The following is a 14,295-nucleotide window of genomic DNA, read 5'->3' on the forward strand; positions in this document are numbered from 1 at the left end:
GGAAACAGGCAGAGGTGGGGGATGGGAGGATAAAACAGAACCAATCAGACCAACCATTGACATTGCTGGTGCCCACTGAGGGCTGGGTGGCCTCTGGATGTCAGCCTGAGAGATGGCGCGGGCTCACGGTTTCCAAACTGAAATTTTTGAAACCCCAAGAGTCCAAAGAAGACCTTTAGTAACTCCACCAAGCATTGTCTAAATATATACTTTTAATTATTTTAAATCTTGAAGCAAAAATGCTGTGCTTCCAAATTTTAGGCACAGAGGCCAGCCAACAGGCTGCATGGTATAGTTCTGCACAGACCTCGGGATAAAGCCTCTTGGCGGGCCGGGTCTCTGCGGATCTGAGTGGACGCACCATTGCTCAGGAAGGTTGCTCACCTGCCTCACCTGTACTCCCCGCCCTGGGAAATTAAGGCCTGGACATGAGCTCACACGTCACGTCATCCTGTGAGCCCACTCCTAGGTGTCTTGTGTGTGATACTCAAATGTCTGGCATTATTAGAGGCCCACACCTGCCACCACAGACAGGCTGGGCAGTTAACAGGAGAGTGTTGATACTATCATATCAAAAAAATCCTTTTTTAGTGCTTGGTGTAAGTTTGGGCCCTTCTTGTCTGACTTCCACTGGGCTCAGTTTGGCTATGTGGAGTCCCACGGTTACCCTGCTTACAATTCTAGGTAACGTGTTTAGAATAAAATTGAATCCTTGACGCTTCGACTTAACATGCAAAACATAATGAATTTCACTGTTCGGAAAGTTTTAGTGAAGAGCTGTCATAGATGGGTGCTGAGGCGTGAGATTTTCTTAAATGACAACCCTGAACATCCTTCAAGCTACATTTGAAATGTATTTTTCTTCCAAACAATGAATTTTTAAACTAAGACACCTACTCATCATCTTCCTCCAAATTTAATACTCACTGTAAGGTATTGAGAGCAGGACTTAGGTATTATTAATAATGTAACCGTGAAACAAAATAATGGTCTATTATCCTCCTTGAAGTTCCTGGATCAGTTTAATTGGAGAATTCTGAATTTGGAAGGTGTTTTGAAAATCCATTGTGGTTTGCAACTTCCTTTCAGGGTGGAGCAGGATTCTCATAATACAGTGAAACCAAATCTAAACACCAAAATAAATTGGATATTGATGCTGATACCGGATTGCAACTATTCTTCATAATGTCCAATTTCAAATTATTTGGGCTATTGAAATAGTCTCATTATTCTCATTGGTTGACTTTGTAATAAGTAATACAGCTGAATGGAAACATTAATTATAATAATGTCAGTCTTGTCAGTTTTAGGTAAGAGACTTCCACTGACAGATGTGTTTTAATATTACTGCTGAAGCGGCTGGAAAGCCCTGACCTAGTCCAACCCTGCGGCGGTGCATTTGGGAAACAGACCCCAGAGAGGGACAGATGCTTGTTGGTTCAGGACCACAGTCAGTGGCGTCCCTGACTTCCATCTGTAAGGAGGCCGCCAGGACTCTGCCCAGCCACTTCCTGCCTCTGCCTGGCCCTAGAGGGAGGCTGCAGGGCTCCCTCTCCCACCCATGCCCTCTATGCAATGCCAGATTGTGCCTAAATTCCCTCCTTCAAAATTCTGGGGCAGATCAAAACAGTGGTCCCAACCACACCACTTCTCCCTGGAGGCATCATGTCACGTGGGGGAGCCTGGCGGCCCATGGCAGATGGGAGAGGAGACTGAGAGTGCAGATTGCCAGCTCTCAGCCCCACTCCAAACACAATGAGTGGAACACAGCACAGAGCTTGAGCACAGCAGGGTCTGACACTGGCATGTCTGGGTTCAAAGTCCACCGCCCCCTCTTACCAAATGTAAGCCAAGTGTGGTGATACTGCCTGCCGAGAAGGGATGTTGTGAGAATTTAGGGATTCCATGTAAGGAATGTAGAAAGTAGTTTATAACTCTTAGCCATTATTATCTGTTTTATAATAAGGGATTGATGTAAGATACCCTTTTTCCTTTCGCTAAGGAAAGTAGAGCAAAAACTGGCCTAGAACATAAAGTTAAAACGCTTTGCCCTGGCATTTGAGGCCTTCAGCCTTTCCACGCTTCTTCTCATGCCCCGCGTGCCAGACACACTGGTCTTCTCACTGCCCACCCCAGGAGTGCCCTGCCCACCAGGCCTCCTCACCTTGGTTCACACCTAAAGACCCCTGCTCACTGCTCAAGGTCCCCCAGTTACATCACCCCCTTCCAGAAGCTGCCAGGATCCCACAGAAGTAGCCACTCCAGAATTTCTCTAGGAAGACTTCAGGGCAACACTGTATTTGAGGAAAGAGGGAGGAGGGTGCTAGGAGACTTGCCTGGAAGCTGTGTTTGCATAATTTGCTCACTGTTTTTACTTAGACTGTGTGTTTATTTCGGGTGGTTTGCGGGGTGATGGAAGCGTAGGAGAAAGGAAGCATCTCCCAGCCCTGATGGGATGAATGAAGTTCTGCTTCTCCAGCGTTCTCTTAGCACAGGGCTTCTCCTGGTCTGTGGCAGTCCTGGTCTGGGCCCTGCATTTTCCTTCTTGTGTTCCTCCCCTGCCCTCTGCCCCTCACTTTGGGCTCTGCCCCTGCCAAGCAGGAGGTACGACTAGCTCATAAGCCCTCTGAGAACAGTCACCAGCACCCAGACATTCAGGTTAATGTGCTCCAGCTCCCATAGCTCATTTCACAGGTGGGAAAACTGAGGCCAATAAAGGACAAGGACCTTGCCTCAGCTGTTATTGGGTGTTCAAAACACCTCATGTTTGGAGCCAGACAGAGGGGTGCACTACAGGACCAGAAGTCAATAATAGTTGGACCAGTAACTCAAACAGTAGATAGTAAAATACAATAAACTTCAGATTCCATTGAATTAATCAATAACATCTGATTACCTGACACAAACTGCAAATACCAAGCACTGACTGCCAAATACTCAAGCCAGTAGGCACTTGTCATCTAATGCCGTGGTTTTCAAACTCTGTCAGGTATCAGAGTCACCTGGAAGGCTTGGGAAAACCCAGAATGCTGGTTTCAACCTCCAGAATGTCTGACACAGTGAGGGGCGTGGGGGGGAAGGACTGAGAACTTGCATTTCTAACAACTCCCAGGTAATAATGATACTTCTGGACTGGGGACCACACTCTGAAAACCGCTGATCTAATGATTTCTCTTCTCCAGCCTAGAGCTGACCGGGTGGCCAGGTGGCTGCCACAGTGGGACTCAGGATTTCATGTGGAAACTAGAGCACAGTGGTTCAACAACCTCACACCCCATCACTGATGCTCCCCGCTTACAACAGGCGTGCCTAGCCCTCCTTTCACCCCTGAACTCAGCCCTACTGCATTATACTGCACTGGACGATGTGTGGACTGTCTCTCACTTGGCTGAGGAGTTCCTCCTAGGTGGGGCTCGGGCCTTGGTCCTCTTGGGATTTCCATAGCCTGGAACAGGGCCTGAGACCCAGGACCTGGGAGCATTCACTGACTGAGATTTGAAGCTCGTAGAAGCCCAGGGAGGTCCCCAAGCTCATACAGGTGGTCAGTGATGGAGCTGGAGTCAACCCCTGGCCTCTCTTCCAGGTCCAAATTCCAGAGACCTGTTCTGACTCATGCCCCTCCCCAGCACCTGAACAGGCTCATATGGGTAAATGTTAAATCAATGACCTTTGTTCTAAGGATAGGTTACGATGGTCCCCTTTAGCCTCCTGACCTTGCCACCATTCACCAGCTTGCTCTATCCTCTCAGCCAGCAGGCTCCAAAGTCAGATGGGTGGTCCTGCAGTGAGCCCACCCAGGGAAGAGTCTGGAAGCAGTGCAGTTGTAGAAGCAGCGCCTTCTTACAGAAACAGATTAGGAAAGGGCACAAATTGGGCAGGTCCCTCCATGCGGGGCCCCACAAAACTATCCCTAGCACCTATTTCACTAAGCTGCTAAAATCTCTGGGTCAGAAGAAAAAAAATTTAAGTAGGTATTTTGCTTATGTATTGCTTATGAAAAAAATGTGATTTTTTTCAAAAATACTATTTCTCATGATTCTTCTACCACCCATGGCACCAGCTGAGGTATCCACTTGGCTGCACTCAGCTGATGGCTAGAACGGGCTGCAATTTCCAAGGAGACTCACTCAGGTGTCTAGTACCTTGGTGGTCTTCCACACGACCTCTCCACAGGGTTAGCTCCGGCTTCCTCACAGCATGGCGGTCTCAGAGTAACAGGCCTTCGTACATGACACTGGATTCGAAGAGGGAGAGGGGAAGCTTCTAGTCCTCTTAGCTCTGGGTTTAGAAGTCTCAAAGCATCACTCCTGCCACATTCGATTGGTCAAAGTAAATCACAAGGTCCAGTCCATATTCAAGAGAAAGGAAAATAGTATCTCCTGTTGTTTGGAGCAGCATACAACACAGGCAAGGAAAAAACTGATGGACACTATCCGCTTCGCTAGGGGAAATATCAGAAGCTTTCTTCCGGCCCAGGAAGGCCCCAGGAATGTGTGCGGCGCAGACAGCTATGGAAACTTCTGAACTAATGTAACCCCATAGATCCGGGGGAGGGGGCATTCAAAACCAAAGGGGCCTTGAAGGTCAGCGACAACAACTGAGTGCAAAATGAAAGAACCCTAGCCTGGGAGATAGGGTTTCTGGGTCCTTCCATAGCCCTGCAAGTAATTTGCTGAGAGAAGCTGGGCAAGACCCTGCCTCTCCTGAGGCATCCAGATCAGTCTGCCTCTGCCCATGGTTCACTTGTCCATAACCCTCCATCAGAACGGATGTCTTTTTGTCCTTTGCTATTTTCTAGACTCCTTAAGAAGGGCAAGGATTTCTCTTCTCCTCTGGTTTCAGCAGCTTGACAGTCCCTTGTCCGTGGATTTACAACCAGGAAACTTAGTATTCCTGATTTAGCCCAGTGTTGGGCTGTTTCCAAAAGAAGACTCTTTAGAACTACAGCTAAAATACAGTGCAGATTGCTAGAACTGAATTCCAGAGAGGGCTCCCAAATTGTTCTAGTTTATGCTTCCATTATACAGATTGATATACCGAGGCAGCCTGCTGTGGAGAGAAGAGCAGGGATATAGAGAACTGACTTAGCTAAGCTCCTCTCTCTTCTGGGAGCCCTGCAGTCTCCCCTCCAAAGTCCCACTCACTGGGCTCAGGTCTAGCCCAGAAGTCTCAGGGTGCACAGAAACTCCAAACCCCTGAGAGACCACCAGGGCCCACAGCCTCATTCAGGCTTAGCAACAGTAGGGACACCAACTTGGCAACTTCCCACGATCACAGACAGACTAGGAACTCAGCTTCTCTTTAGCTAATGACTTGCAGGGAGCTTCTGGGGATGGGGCTTCCTATTAATCCTAGGGGAGCCAGTGCTTGTCTGTGGGGACACCGGAAAGGCAAGAGGAAAGCCCCCACCCGCACATGCCATCCTTTCCGGTTTCTGGCACTCACTTGTTGGTTAGCTAAGATGATAACAGCCCTTTCCATTGGAATGTCCCATCAGACCTCAGTTGTTAAGTGTCTCTGATTAACTCACTCTTCTCCGCTCCACAGACGTAATCGACACTCTGCAGCACTTCGCCTTGGCTCATGCAGTTCCCTCTGCCAGGAATGCCATCATCCCATCTGACCCTCACTTACTGCTCATCCTTGGCCCAGCCCAAGTGCACCCTTCTCCAAGAAGCTCTACCCCACAACCTCCTCCCACGTTGGCAGAGATATTTCCCGTCACCATGCATTGCCTTCACCTCCCAAGGCTCTGAACACTCTGCCTCAGTAATAACAGGGCTGCTGGGGAGAGGCAGCTCGGCAGTGGGGATGCCCCCTGACCTGGGAGTCAGAGAACCGGGGTTCTAGAGAACCGCTGAGTTCCCCATCATTGCAGTCTGCCTGCGACCTGGGAGGTTTCCAGTGGCCTGGAGCAGGCCGCCGAAGGAGTCACAGGCGTAGACCACCGGAAAAAGAAGGACCCAGGAGGCAGGGAGGGGAGGAGCCACAGAGCCACAGGGAGCCACAGGCAGGCTCTGCCTCTGCCTCCCTGCGAGACCGTGGGGAAAGGCCTTCCCTCTCTGGGCCTCAGTCTCTCCATCTCTGGGGTGATGAGTTGGGTTTATTTCTAGAGTGATTTCCATAGCTTCATTTGTTGGCTACATGCCGCGGTAACCAAATTCTCACATCAGGCCCTGTCCTAGGTGCTGGGGACACAGACGGAGTCCCTGAGACAAGGACTCGTGTACAAGTGATTTATTAAGAACTTGATCCCACAGAATGTTCTGGAGTATAAGTCACACCACAGGGTTGTCCTGTGCCGAGACCACAGAGCAGGGCTCCACACTCCTGCACCTGCAAGTCATTAGCTTACGAGAAGCTGAGTTCCCCATCATCGCAGTCTGCCTGCGACCTGGGAGGTTTCCAGTGGCCTGGAGCAGGCCGCTGAAGGAGTCACAGGCGTGGACCACTGGAAACAGAAGGACCCAGGAGGCAGGGAGGGGAGGAGCCACAGAGCCAGCCAAAGGCCTCTGGTGGAGCCTCTCAGCATCCACCTCAGAGACGGCATTGTCCCTGTATCCAGGGAGCTCACAGAGGAAGACGTGTATATGCCAACAGGGGAATTCACTGCATCCCAGTCCAACACTCTATCCACTGCGCCACTGCCTGGTCAGGCTAACAGGGGAATTCAAATTCAGTTGATCTGGGGGAACTATTGATAATTGTCTCCAGTTTTCTGAAGACCACCTGCCGAAGGGGGACTTATAAACTAGGAATTGAAGCATGCACGGGGAGGGACTGAACTCATAGCGCCAAGCCTGATTCAGTCTCCCACTCCCCACCCCAAGGTGGGCTGCTGTCTGCGCCCTGCGCTGTTACCAGCAGGATAGTCAAGACAACTCAGGAATCACAGGGCTTGGGCTCCCCACAGACTCATGGCAAGCTCAGGATATCAAAATGGACTGATTTCCCCGGGGACACGGGCATGTTTTCCTAACTCTGACAGTCTCCTCTCATCTGACAGCCCTGAAAGAACCTGGATGTTAAGCAGCTCATTTCCTGTGCGATCCACACTCCTGCCTGTGGTTTGGGGGCAGGGGAGGCAGAGTGGGGCAGGAACAGCAGCCCTGAGAGGGCTGCCTCTAGGTGACAAAACTGAGACTCTGTGAAGAGGGTCTCTGTCTTCCAGTTGACCTGGGGACCCAATCCTAATGTCACAGAAAGCTCAAGGACTGCCAGAACTCAAGGGTCTTTAGTCTCTAAGCTGTGGCTTCCAAACTGTGCTCCTCCAACCCCAACCTTGCAAGTAGGGACCACCAAGATCCCCGGAAGGAAGGAAGGAAGAAGCAACTCTGCCCCAGTCTCCAAATAGGCCTGCCACACGAGAGTCCCAGATGCCCTGACCCAGCCACGCCGTTCTTCTTGGGCTGCAGAGCCCCTTAGAGGATGGGGTTGGGGCAGGGGACTGTCCAGCAAGCTGGAGTAGAGCCTGGCCCAGAGCTCCTGGTTCCTGGTCGAGCTCTGTCTGCTTTACCGCCTGCGCCATCACCTCCCTGCCAAATCTGAAACTCAGAGCATGAAGCCTGAAAGGGACCCAGGACAAATCTCCTGCTATCGGAAACTGGGTCCACTCACAGCACATGCTCGTCCAGCTTGAGCTTGAACTTGCCCCGCCACGGGGAGCTCCCTGCCTCTCAGGCAGTCCGTCCTGATTTGTACAGCCGGTAAAGAAGTCTCCCTGCTATGCCTCCTCGACTGCCTCTCGCTCCACTGTTTCACGCTGCCTCTGGGTCCCCAAAGGAGCAGCTCCTGGAGCAGAGCCCCTTGGGTGTCAACAGTTGTAATCATGACCATCATAGCACCTTACTCCTTAGAAAAGATTTCTATTGGCCAATCCCATTTGAATTCTACATTATGGACCCTGAGTAGTAACAGACCAACTCCTTCCCTGCTGTACTGCTATTCATGGTATTTTCTCCTTCATTATGGCTCTTGTTTCTCATGAGAACAGTGTCCAACAGGCAACAGTGAGGATCCCATCAGTCCATTGAACAGCAGCGGCAGACAGAAGGGCCAGGATTTGCTCAAGATCCCCTAGCACAGCTAGACCCCCGAGTTCCCCATTTTCCTCAGAAGGCTTGCGTGTTCGGTCTCTGTGACTGCAGGGCCTCCTCCTCTCATCCAGCAAGCGTCCCGATGCTTCCCTCAAGGGCCCGTCCAACCTTGCCAGCGCCCTAATTGGGGTGACATTGAAATGTGTGTCTGGCTCCTATGGCTGTGATATTTAAATGATCGGAGCCCCACGTGGGAGGGTGGGGAGGTTGCTACACAGCTCTGAGCACCCAGGATCTGAACCTGTAAGTATCCACTCTCCCTTCTTCTGTCTGCCTGCCTGCAGTCATGTGGGCCCCACTAGTTAAATTCCACATGGGGAGCTCAGGCTCTGATGTCTGACCTTCCAATACAGGGCAGCTCTGGTGGTGGCAGGCAGCTGGGAGCTTACTTATAATGCCAGCTAACTCATTTTTTCATTCACTCAGCCAACTGGTGAGTGAATTAAGAGATGCAGCCAGAATGAGCAGCTCCAGGTTTCACTTGGCCGGCCTTAGTATCTTCCTGTTAGAAGGATGCAGGGGGTGGGGCAGCACTGGGTTGGGACTTAGGGTGAACTGGGTTGGACTCCCAGTTTAGCTCAGCAGCCTGGTTGTATTGCTTTGGACAATCCCTTTCTTGACCCAGGATTCAGTTTGCTCGTCTTCAGAATGAAGAGATTGAGGGCAGGAAGTGTCAGGGCATCTTTCTGAAGAGGTCGCCCTTCATGGCCTCGTGTGTGAATGAGCTAGATGCATGGCAAGGACAGATACAGAGATTATAAGCTGATGCCCCGAGAGCTGCATGTGTCATAGATGTGTTTTATTTACTTAACAAGCACACTGCTGTGTAGGGATATCTATTTATTTCGAACGTATTAAGGTGGGAAGTGCATGTTTCAGTTTGGCCCCGTCTCCATCATTCCCTATTTTCCTGCACCTGGTCCCATTTGGCACTAGCCTTGGCCTCTAAAGACATGTGAGTTTGCCACCCCCATGCCGGTTGAATCATTTTCTGTGGGCAGGATAATAAGAGTGAAGACAGTAATAGCCACACGTGTTTTACATGTTTGGTTTTACCAAACCGTTCTCCATCCATTGCAGTGCTTGGCTTGGTGCTAAAGTCTCTGTGCAGTTTTACAAAGCCTCCAGTTCAGGGGTCCCCAAACTTTTTACACAGGGGGTCAGTTCACTGTCCCTCAGACCATTGGAGGGCTGCCAAATACAGTGGTCCTCTCACTGACCACCAATGAAAGAGGTGCCCCTTCCAGAAGTGCAGTGGGGGCTGGATAAATGGCCTCAGGAGGCCGCATTGCGGCCCGTGGGCCGTAGTTTTGGGGATGCCTGCTCCAGTTCCTTCTTCTTCCATCCACATAGGATTGCAGCAATGTTCTAGTTCACCATGTATGGTAGGGATTACATTTATTATTCTCAAAGCTGCTTGCCAGAGTCATTGCATTGTAGAGATGAAAGCTAAATTCGCCTTAGCTTAGGATGATTGCTTTGTTTTGGGAAAACACACTGAGGGACCTTTGTTATCTAAAGGCAAGGCCTGGGACTTGGTTTAGAGGAGTGGGAGACAGTGGTGGAGGTTGTGATAGATGAATGGAAACAAAATTGTTCCACATAATACAATAAAATTAGGTCATACTTGGGTAGAGAATTTATGAAGTTAACTGATTCCAGATTTCTTGAGAGCTCAAAAACAAGATTGGGTTGGGGGTGGGGAGAGAATCCTTAAGCCATGAGAGAGAAGACATAAGAAAAGGCTTTTGTCCCCAAGCAGGAGTGAACCCGAGCAGCATGGACCAAAATAGACACAGTCAATCAGTTACCCACCAAAATGTTACAGCTTCTTTGATGGTAATACTAATTGTTTTTTATTAAAAATGTTGAATTGACAAATGTTTAACATGCTAGAACAGGAGTCACCCAATTACAGCTTATGGGTCAAATCCAAGCCCACTGCTCATTTTTCTGCTGCCTGCAGGCTAAACATAGTATTTATATTTTTAAATAGTTGGAAAAATCAAAAGAATATTTTGTGACATGTGAAAATGATATAAAATTCAAATTTCCATGTCAAAAACAAAGTTTTCCTGGAGCAGAGCCACACTCATTTGTTGACATATTATTTACAGCTGCTTTCACGCGACAATGGCAGGGCCGTGACAGACCATGTGTGGCCTCCCCAGTCTACGCCCCCTGCGTCAATGGGCACGGTGCCCTTGACGGAGGAACGGGAGAATCCTCACCATGAAAACTTGCTGTCGTGTGTTGGGATCATTCCCCCTAAGGACTAGCCCCCCCTCTTCAGGCAGTGGGCTCCAGGTGTGGAAACTGGCTTAGGTCTGTGACCTGAGAAGGAAGCAAGCCCTTTTACTGGGGCAAGGGCCCTAGGCCTCCTGCTTCTCCGTTCTGTCTGCTTCTGATTGTAGATAGTTACACACCTTCTCCCTATCAGACTCAGCATGTCCCATCCCAGGCTTTGCTGGGACTCACCCTTGGTTATCAACCTGGCAGCCAGCTGCGGAAGTGCCAGCAGCTCCCGAGGAGAGGGATTCTGGGTCAGGGGCTGGGGGTGAGGTGGGATGTGTGTGCAAGGTTCTTTTTGAAAGAAAAAAAAAACACTTTTTTTCAGAGGAGTGAGCAACCTCTGTAAACTCTACCAGTTCAGGGAATCAACAGAGTCAAAACTCTTGGGGATAACACACAGACATTTCCACCCATGTCTCAAGGTCCCAGGTTTTCCTAGCCAGGATGCTGAGCATAACCTACCTTAGTTGAGCATTTAAATATAGGTATGTATGGCCCTCAGTAAGTCCTGAGTGGGCTGTCATTGCAAAGAATTTCTTTGTCATCTACCAGAGAGCTCTGGCTCTCACACTTAACTTTTTTTTTTTTTTGCATTTTTTCTGAAGCTGGAAACAGGGAGAGACAGTCAGACAGACTCCCGCATGCGCCCGACCGGGATCCACCCGGGATCCACCCGGCACGCCCACCATGGGGCGAGGCTCTGCCCACCAGGGGGCAATGCTCTGCCCATCTGGGCGTCGCTCTGTCGCGACCAGAGCCACTCTAGCGCCTGGGGCAGAGGCCACAGAGCCATCCCCAGCGCCCGGGCCATCTTTGCTCCAATGGAGCCTTGGCTGCGGGAGGGGAAGAGAGAGACAGAGAGGAAGGCGCGGCGAAGGGGTGGAGAAGCAAATGGGCGCTTCTCCTGTGTGCCCTGGCCGGGAATCGAACCCAGGTCCTCTGCACTCTAGGCCGACGCTCTACCGCTGAGCCAACTGGCCAGGGCCTTAACCTTTAATTATTTGTTAACTGCCCTCAGTTTCTTATTATACAACTAGTGATGTGGCTGGGGGGAGGGGTCATACCTTAGTAAAAAAAAAAAGCAACCAATTCCATTGTCCTTGATGGCACTATTTCCTCTCTGTTCTTCAAATGCCTGTTGTCATTATACTAAGGGACATTTCCCCAGGTCACCTCTTGTGAAATCTTCATCAACTGAGCCATCACCTTGTGCCGAGTACTATCAGTGACCCACACTCCACTTGGAATAGTCTTTCTTGACATAGCCGGCAGTGAACGAGCCAGGTCCCTCTCCCCAGTCATCTTACAGCTGCGTTCTCATACCCCCCCCCCCCCCCCGTTAGAGCCCTCCAAGAAGCAGACGCCAAGATGGGGTGAGATGTGTGTGAGATTTATTAGGAGAAATGCCTGTGAAAGACAAAGGGAAAGATGGAGCAGAGGCTCAGACAACGATGCAGGTCTGACACTTATGGAAGGAGAGAGGGAAAGAGGATTGACAGGAAGGAAGAGTGTCAGACTTCGATGTAGTTCTTAGAAGGTCTTGGCCAACACCGTGGTGAGTTCCCAAGCAAAGATTAGAGGTGTCCCATGATGGGCAGGAAGAGCGCAGTATTCTGGCTGTGCTCTGTCTTTGCTTGAGAGCCGCCCTGGGGAAGCGTGGCCTCAGCATGATGTTGTGATGGATTCAAAGGTGAGAGGAACGGAGGCTGCCAATCAACTGTGCCCCCCTCAAAGCTTTTCTTAAAGGAAGCTCCCAGGCCATCATAACATCTCCATTGGTTTGTTCCACTTTCAATGCAATGCCATGAAAATTAATTTAACCATAACACCAGGCAAAGGCATGGAATCAGAGGAAAACCAACTGGGCATTGTTTTAAATTTTATTACAAGTGGTGTCCCTGTCAAAATAAAAAAAATAGGAAAAGAATAGGAATTCAATTAAGTATTGAACAAAGTGATTCCTTGGATGAAACCAGTTGCAGACTCCTAAAAGATAAATAATTTGGGTAATGATATAACTTGCACCTAAGGGGTCTGAGTTATGAGTTCAACTCCATTTGAAGAGTATGGGTGTAGGGATTCCCTGATTTCACATTGCAAAGTATGTAAGAGGAACCACCCAGGATAATTATACTTCTGGGTCTCCAGTGCCTGCCACCACCTCTACGCAACAAGCAACTGCTGCCCTCTGAGATGGTAACTAGAGCATGGCCATGAATGAGGGGCCAGGCACCCCAGCTCACTTGAAATAAGGGCAGACATCAGTTCACTTGGGATGAGAAAGTAATTCCCTTCATGTAAAGGGGTCCTTTTTAATCCCCAGAGGGCATATATTAAATACAGAAATAATAAAGTCAATTAAACCTATAATATTAATATGTTTGTATTCACTTTAATAATAATCTATAGATACCGGTAGTTGGTATTTGCAGGCTCTGTAATATGTTAAGAGAATTTGGCATATCTGAGATAGCATTGTAAATACGGGATTAATTGATTTTAGAGTTGTGATTTTAAATTAAAAGTTGTAGGAGAACTTGATTAGTTTTATAAACAGTAGTAGAATGTTTATGAGTACTTAAGATTCACCATATTTGTGATTTTGATTTAGTAAATTTGCCAGAGTAATTTAAGTGCTTGGAAAGGTCTTACTTGTTAGGTCAGGCATGTGAAGTGCTCTGAGCGAAAACAAGATGCATCAAGTTTATAAATACACTTGAAAATGCTTCAAGGAAGCTAACAAAATTGTAAATGAGGCTTTTTAAGGGAATTTGGATTTACAATTAGGATTGAAATAAATGTAAAGGCTTAGAGAAAAATAGGTTTTAAATTTGTTATTTTTTTCTACACCAAATATATATATAATAATTATTATTATTGCCTGATCTATGGTGGTTCAGTGGATAAAGCATTGACCTGGAATGCAGAGGTCACTGGTTCAAAACCCTGGCCTTGCCCAGTCTAGGCACATTACAAGAAACAACTATTATGAGTTGATGCTTTCCACTCTTCCCCCCATTCTCTCTCTCTCTAAAATCAATGAATAAAATCTTTAAAAAAAATTATTCTCAATCATCAAGAACTCCCTCTGACGCTCAGTATGTCTGAAAGGAATCTATCATTGTTCTCCATCCCAAACATTGGTTACAGAAGGTAAACAGCATTAACATGCATGTAGGTATCCAGGCGAGGTATCCAGGTGAGGGCATCTCGGCCCTCCCTTTCTTTCTCTGCACCTCTAACTAGTTCCATTTACACCCTCATGTCATAAGACCTGCCCTCCTGTCTCCCCCTGCTGCTTGGCTAGCCTCACCCCTCTCCCGGGTTACCTATCCATCTTTCTGCCTCTAGTCTTTTCTTCTCTTCCTCTTGTTCTGTTACAAGAATTGCAAAGACACTGCCAAGATTAGAGAGGAGCTCCAGCCTGCCTGGCTCTGGCTGCCATTGTGTATCTGCTGCCCCCTGCCAGCCCAGAAGTCTGAGGAGAGACATTCTCTAAGCACCTCTCTCCTGGGTAGTAGATAGTCCTTCCCAAGCTGAGTTGCAGCTTCCTTCCCAGAATGGCAGTGTCATCTCCACGAGTCCAGTTATTGGAGACTTACCACTGGTGATCACTGGCCAGGATGTGCTTGTTAGGAAAGGTGCAGCCTCCTCTCTCTGCCCATCTGGTTCTCCTGCTGTGCCTCTGATTTGGTATAGAGGTCCTGGTGAGGTTGAAGGTGACAACAGCCACCTCTGGGCCTTCACCCTGCTGATCACTGTCCTCCAAGGATCGTATCACCCCACCTAGCTCTAAAGGCAGAGCCCTCTCTGCCATTTCTGTCTCTTTTAAGGCAGAGGTGGGCCCTGGCCGGTTGGCTCAGCGGTAGAGCGTCGGCCTAGCGTGCGGAGGACCCGGGTTCGATTC

At 49.0% G+C, this 14,295-nt stretch overlaps 1 non-coding gene across 1 annotated transcript; it reads right to left on the reverse strand.

Annotated features, from left to right (window-relative positions):
* Positions 1–11,297: 11,297 nt before the first annotated feature.
* Positions 11,298–11,373, reverse strand: TRNAS-AGA (transfer RNA serine (anticodon AGA)). Its single transcript has one exon. It is a non-coding gene; the product is annotated as a tRNA-Ser (tRNA).
* Positions 11,374–14,295: the final 2,922 nt, after the last annotated feature.

This window comes from Saccopteryx leptura, chromosome 2 (genome assembly GCF_036850995.1).
Source record: "Saccopteryx leptura isolate mSacLep1 chromosome 2, mSacLep1_pri_phased_curated, whole genome shotgun sequence".
Lineage (NCBI taxonomy): Eukaryota > Metazoa > Chordata > Mammalia > Chiroptera > Emballonuridae > Saccopteryx > Saccopteryx leptura.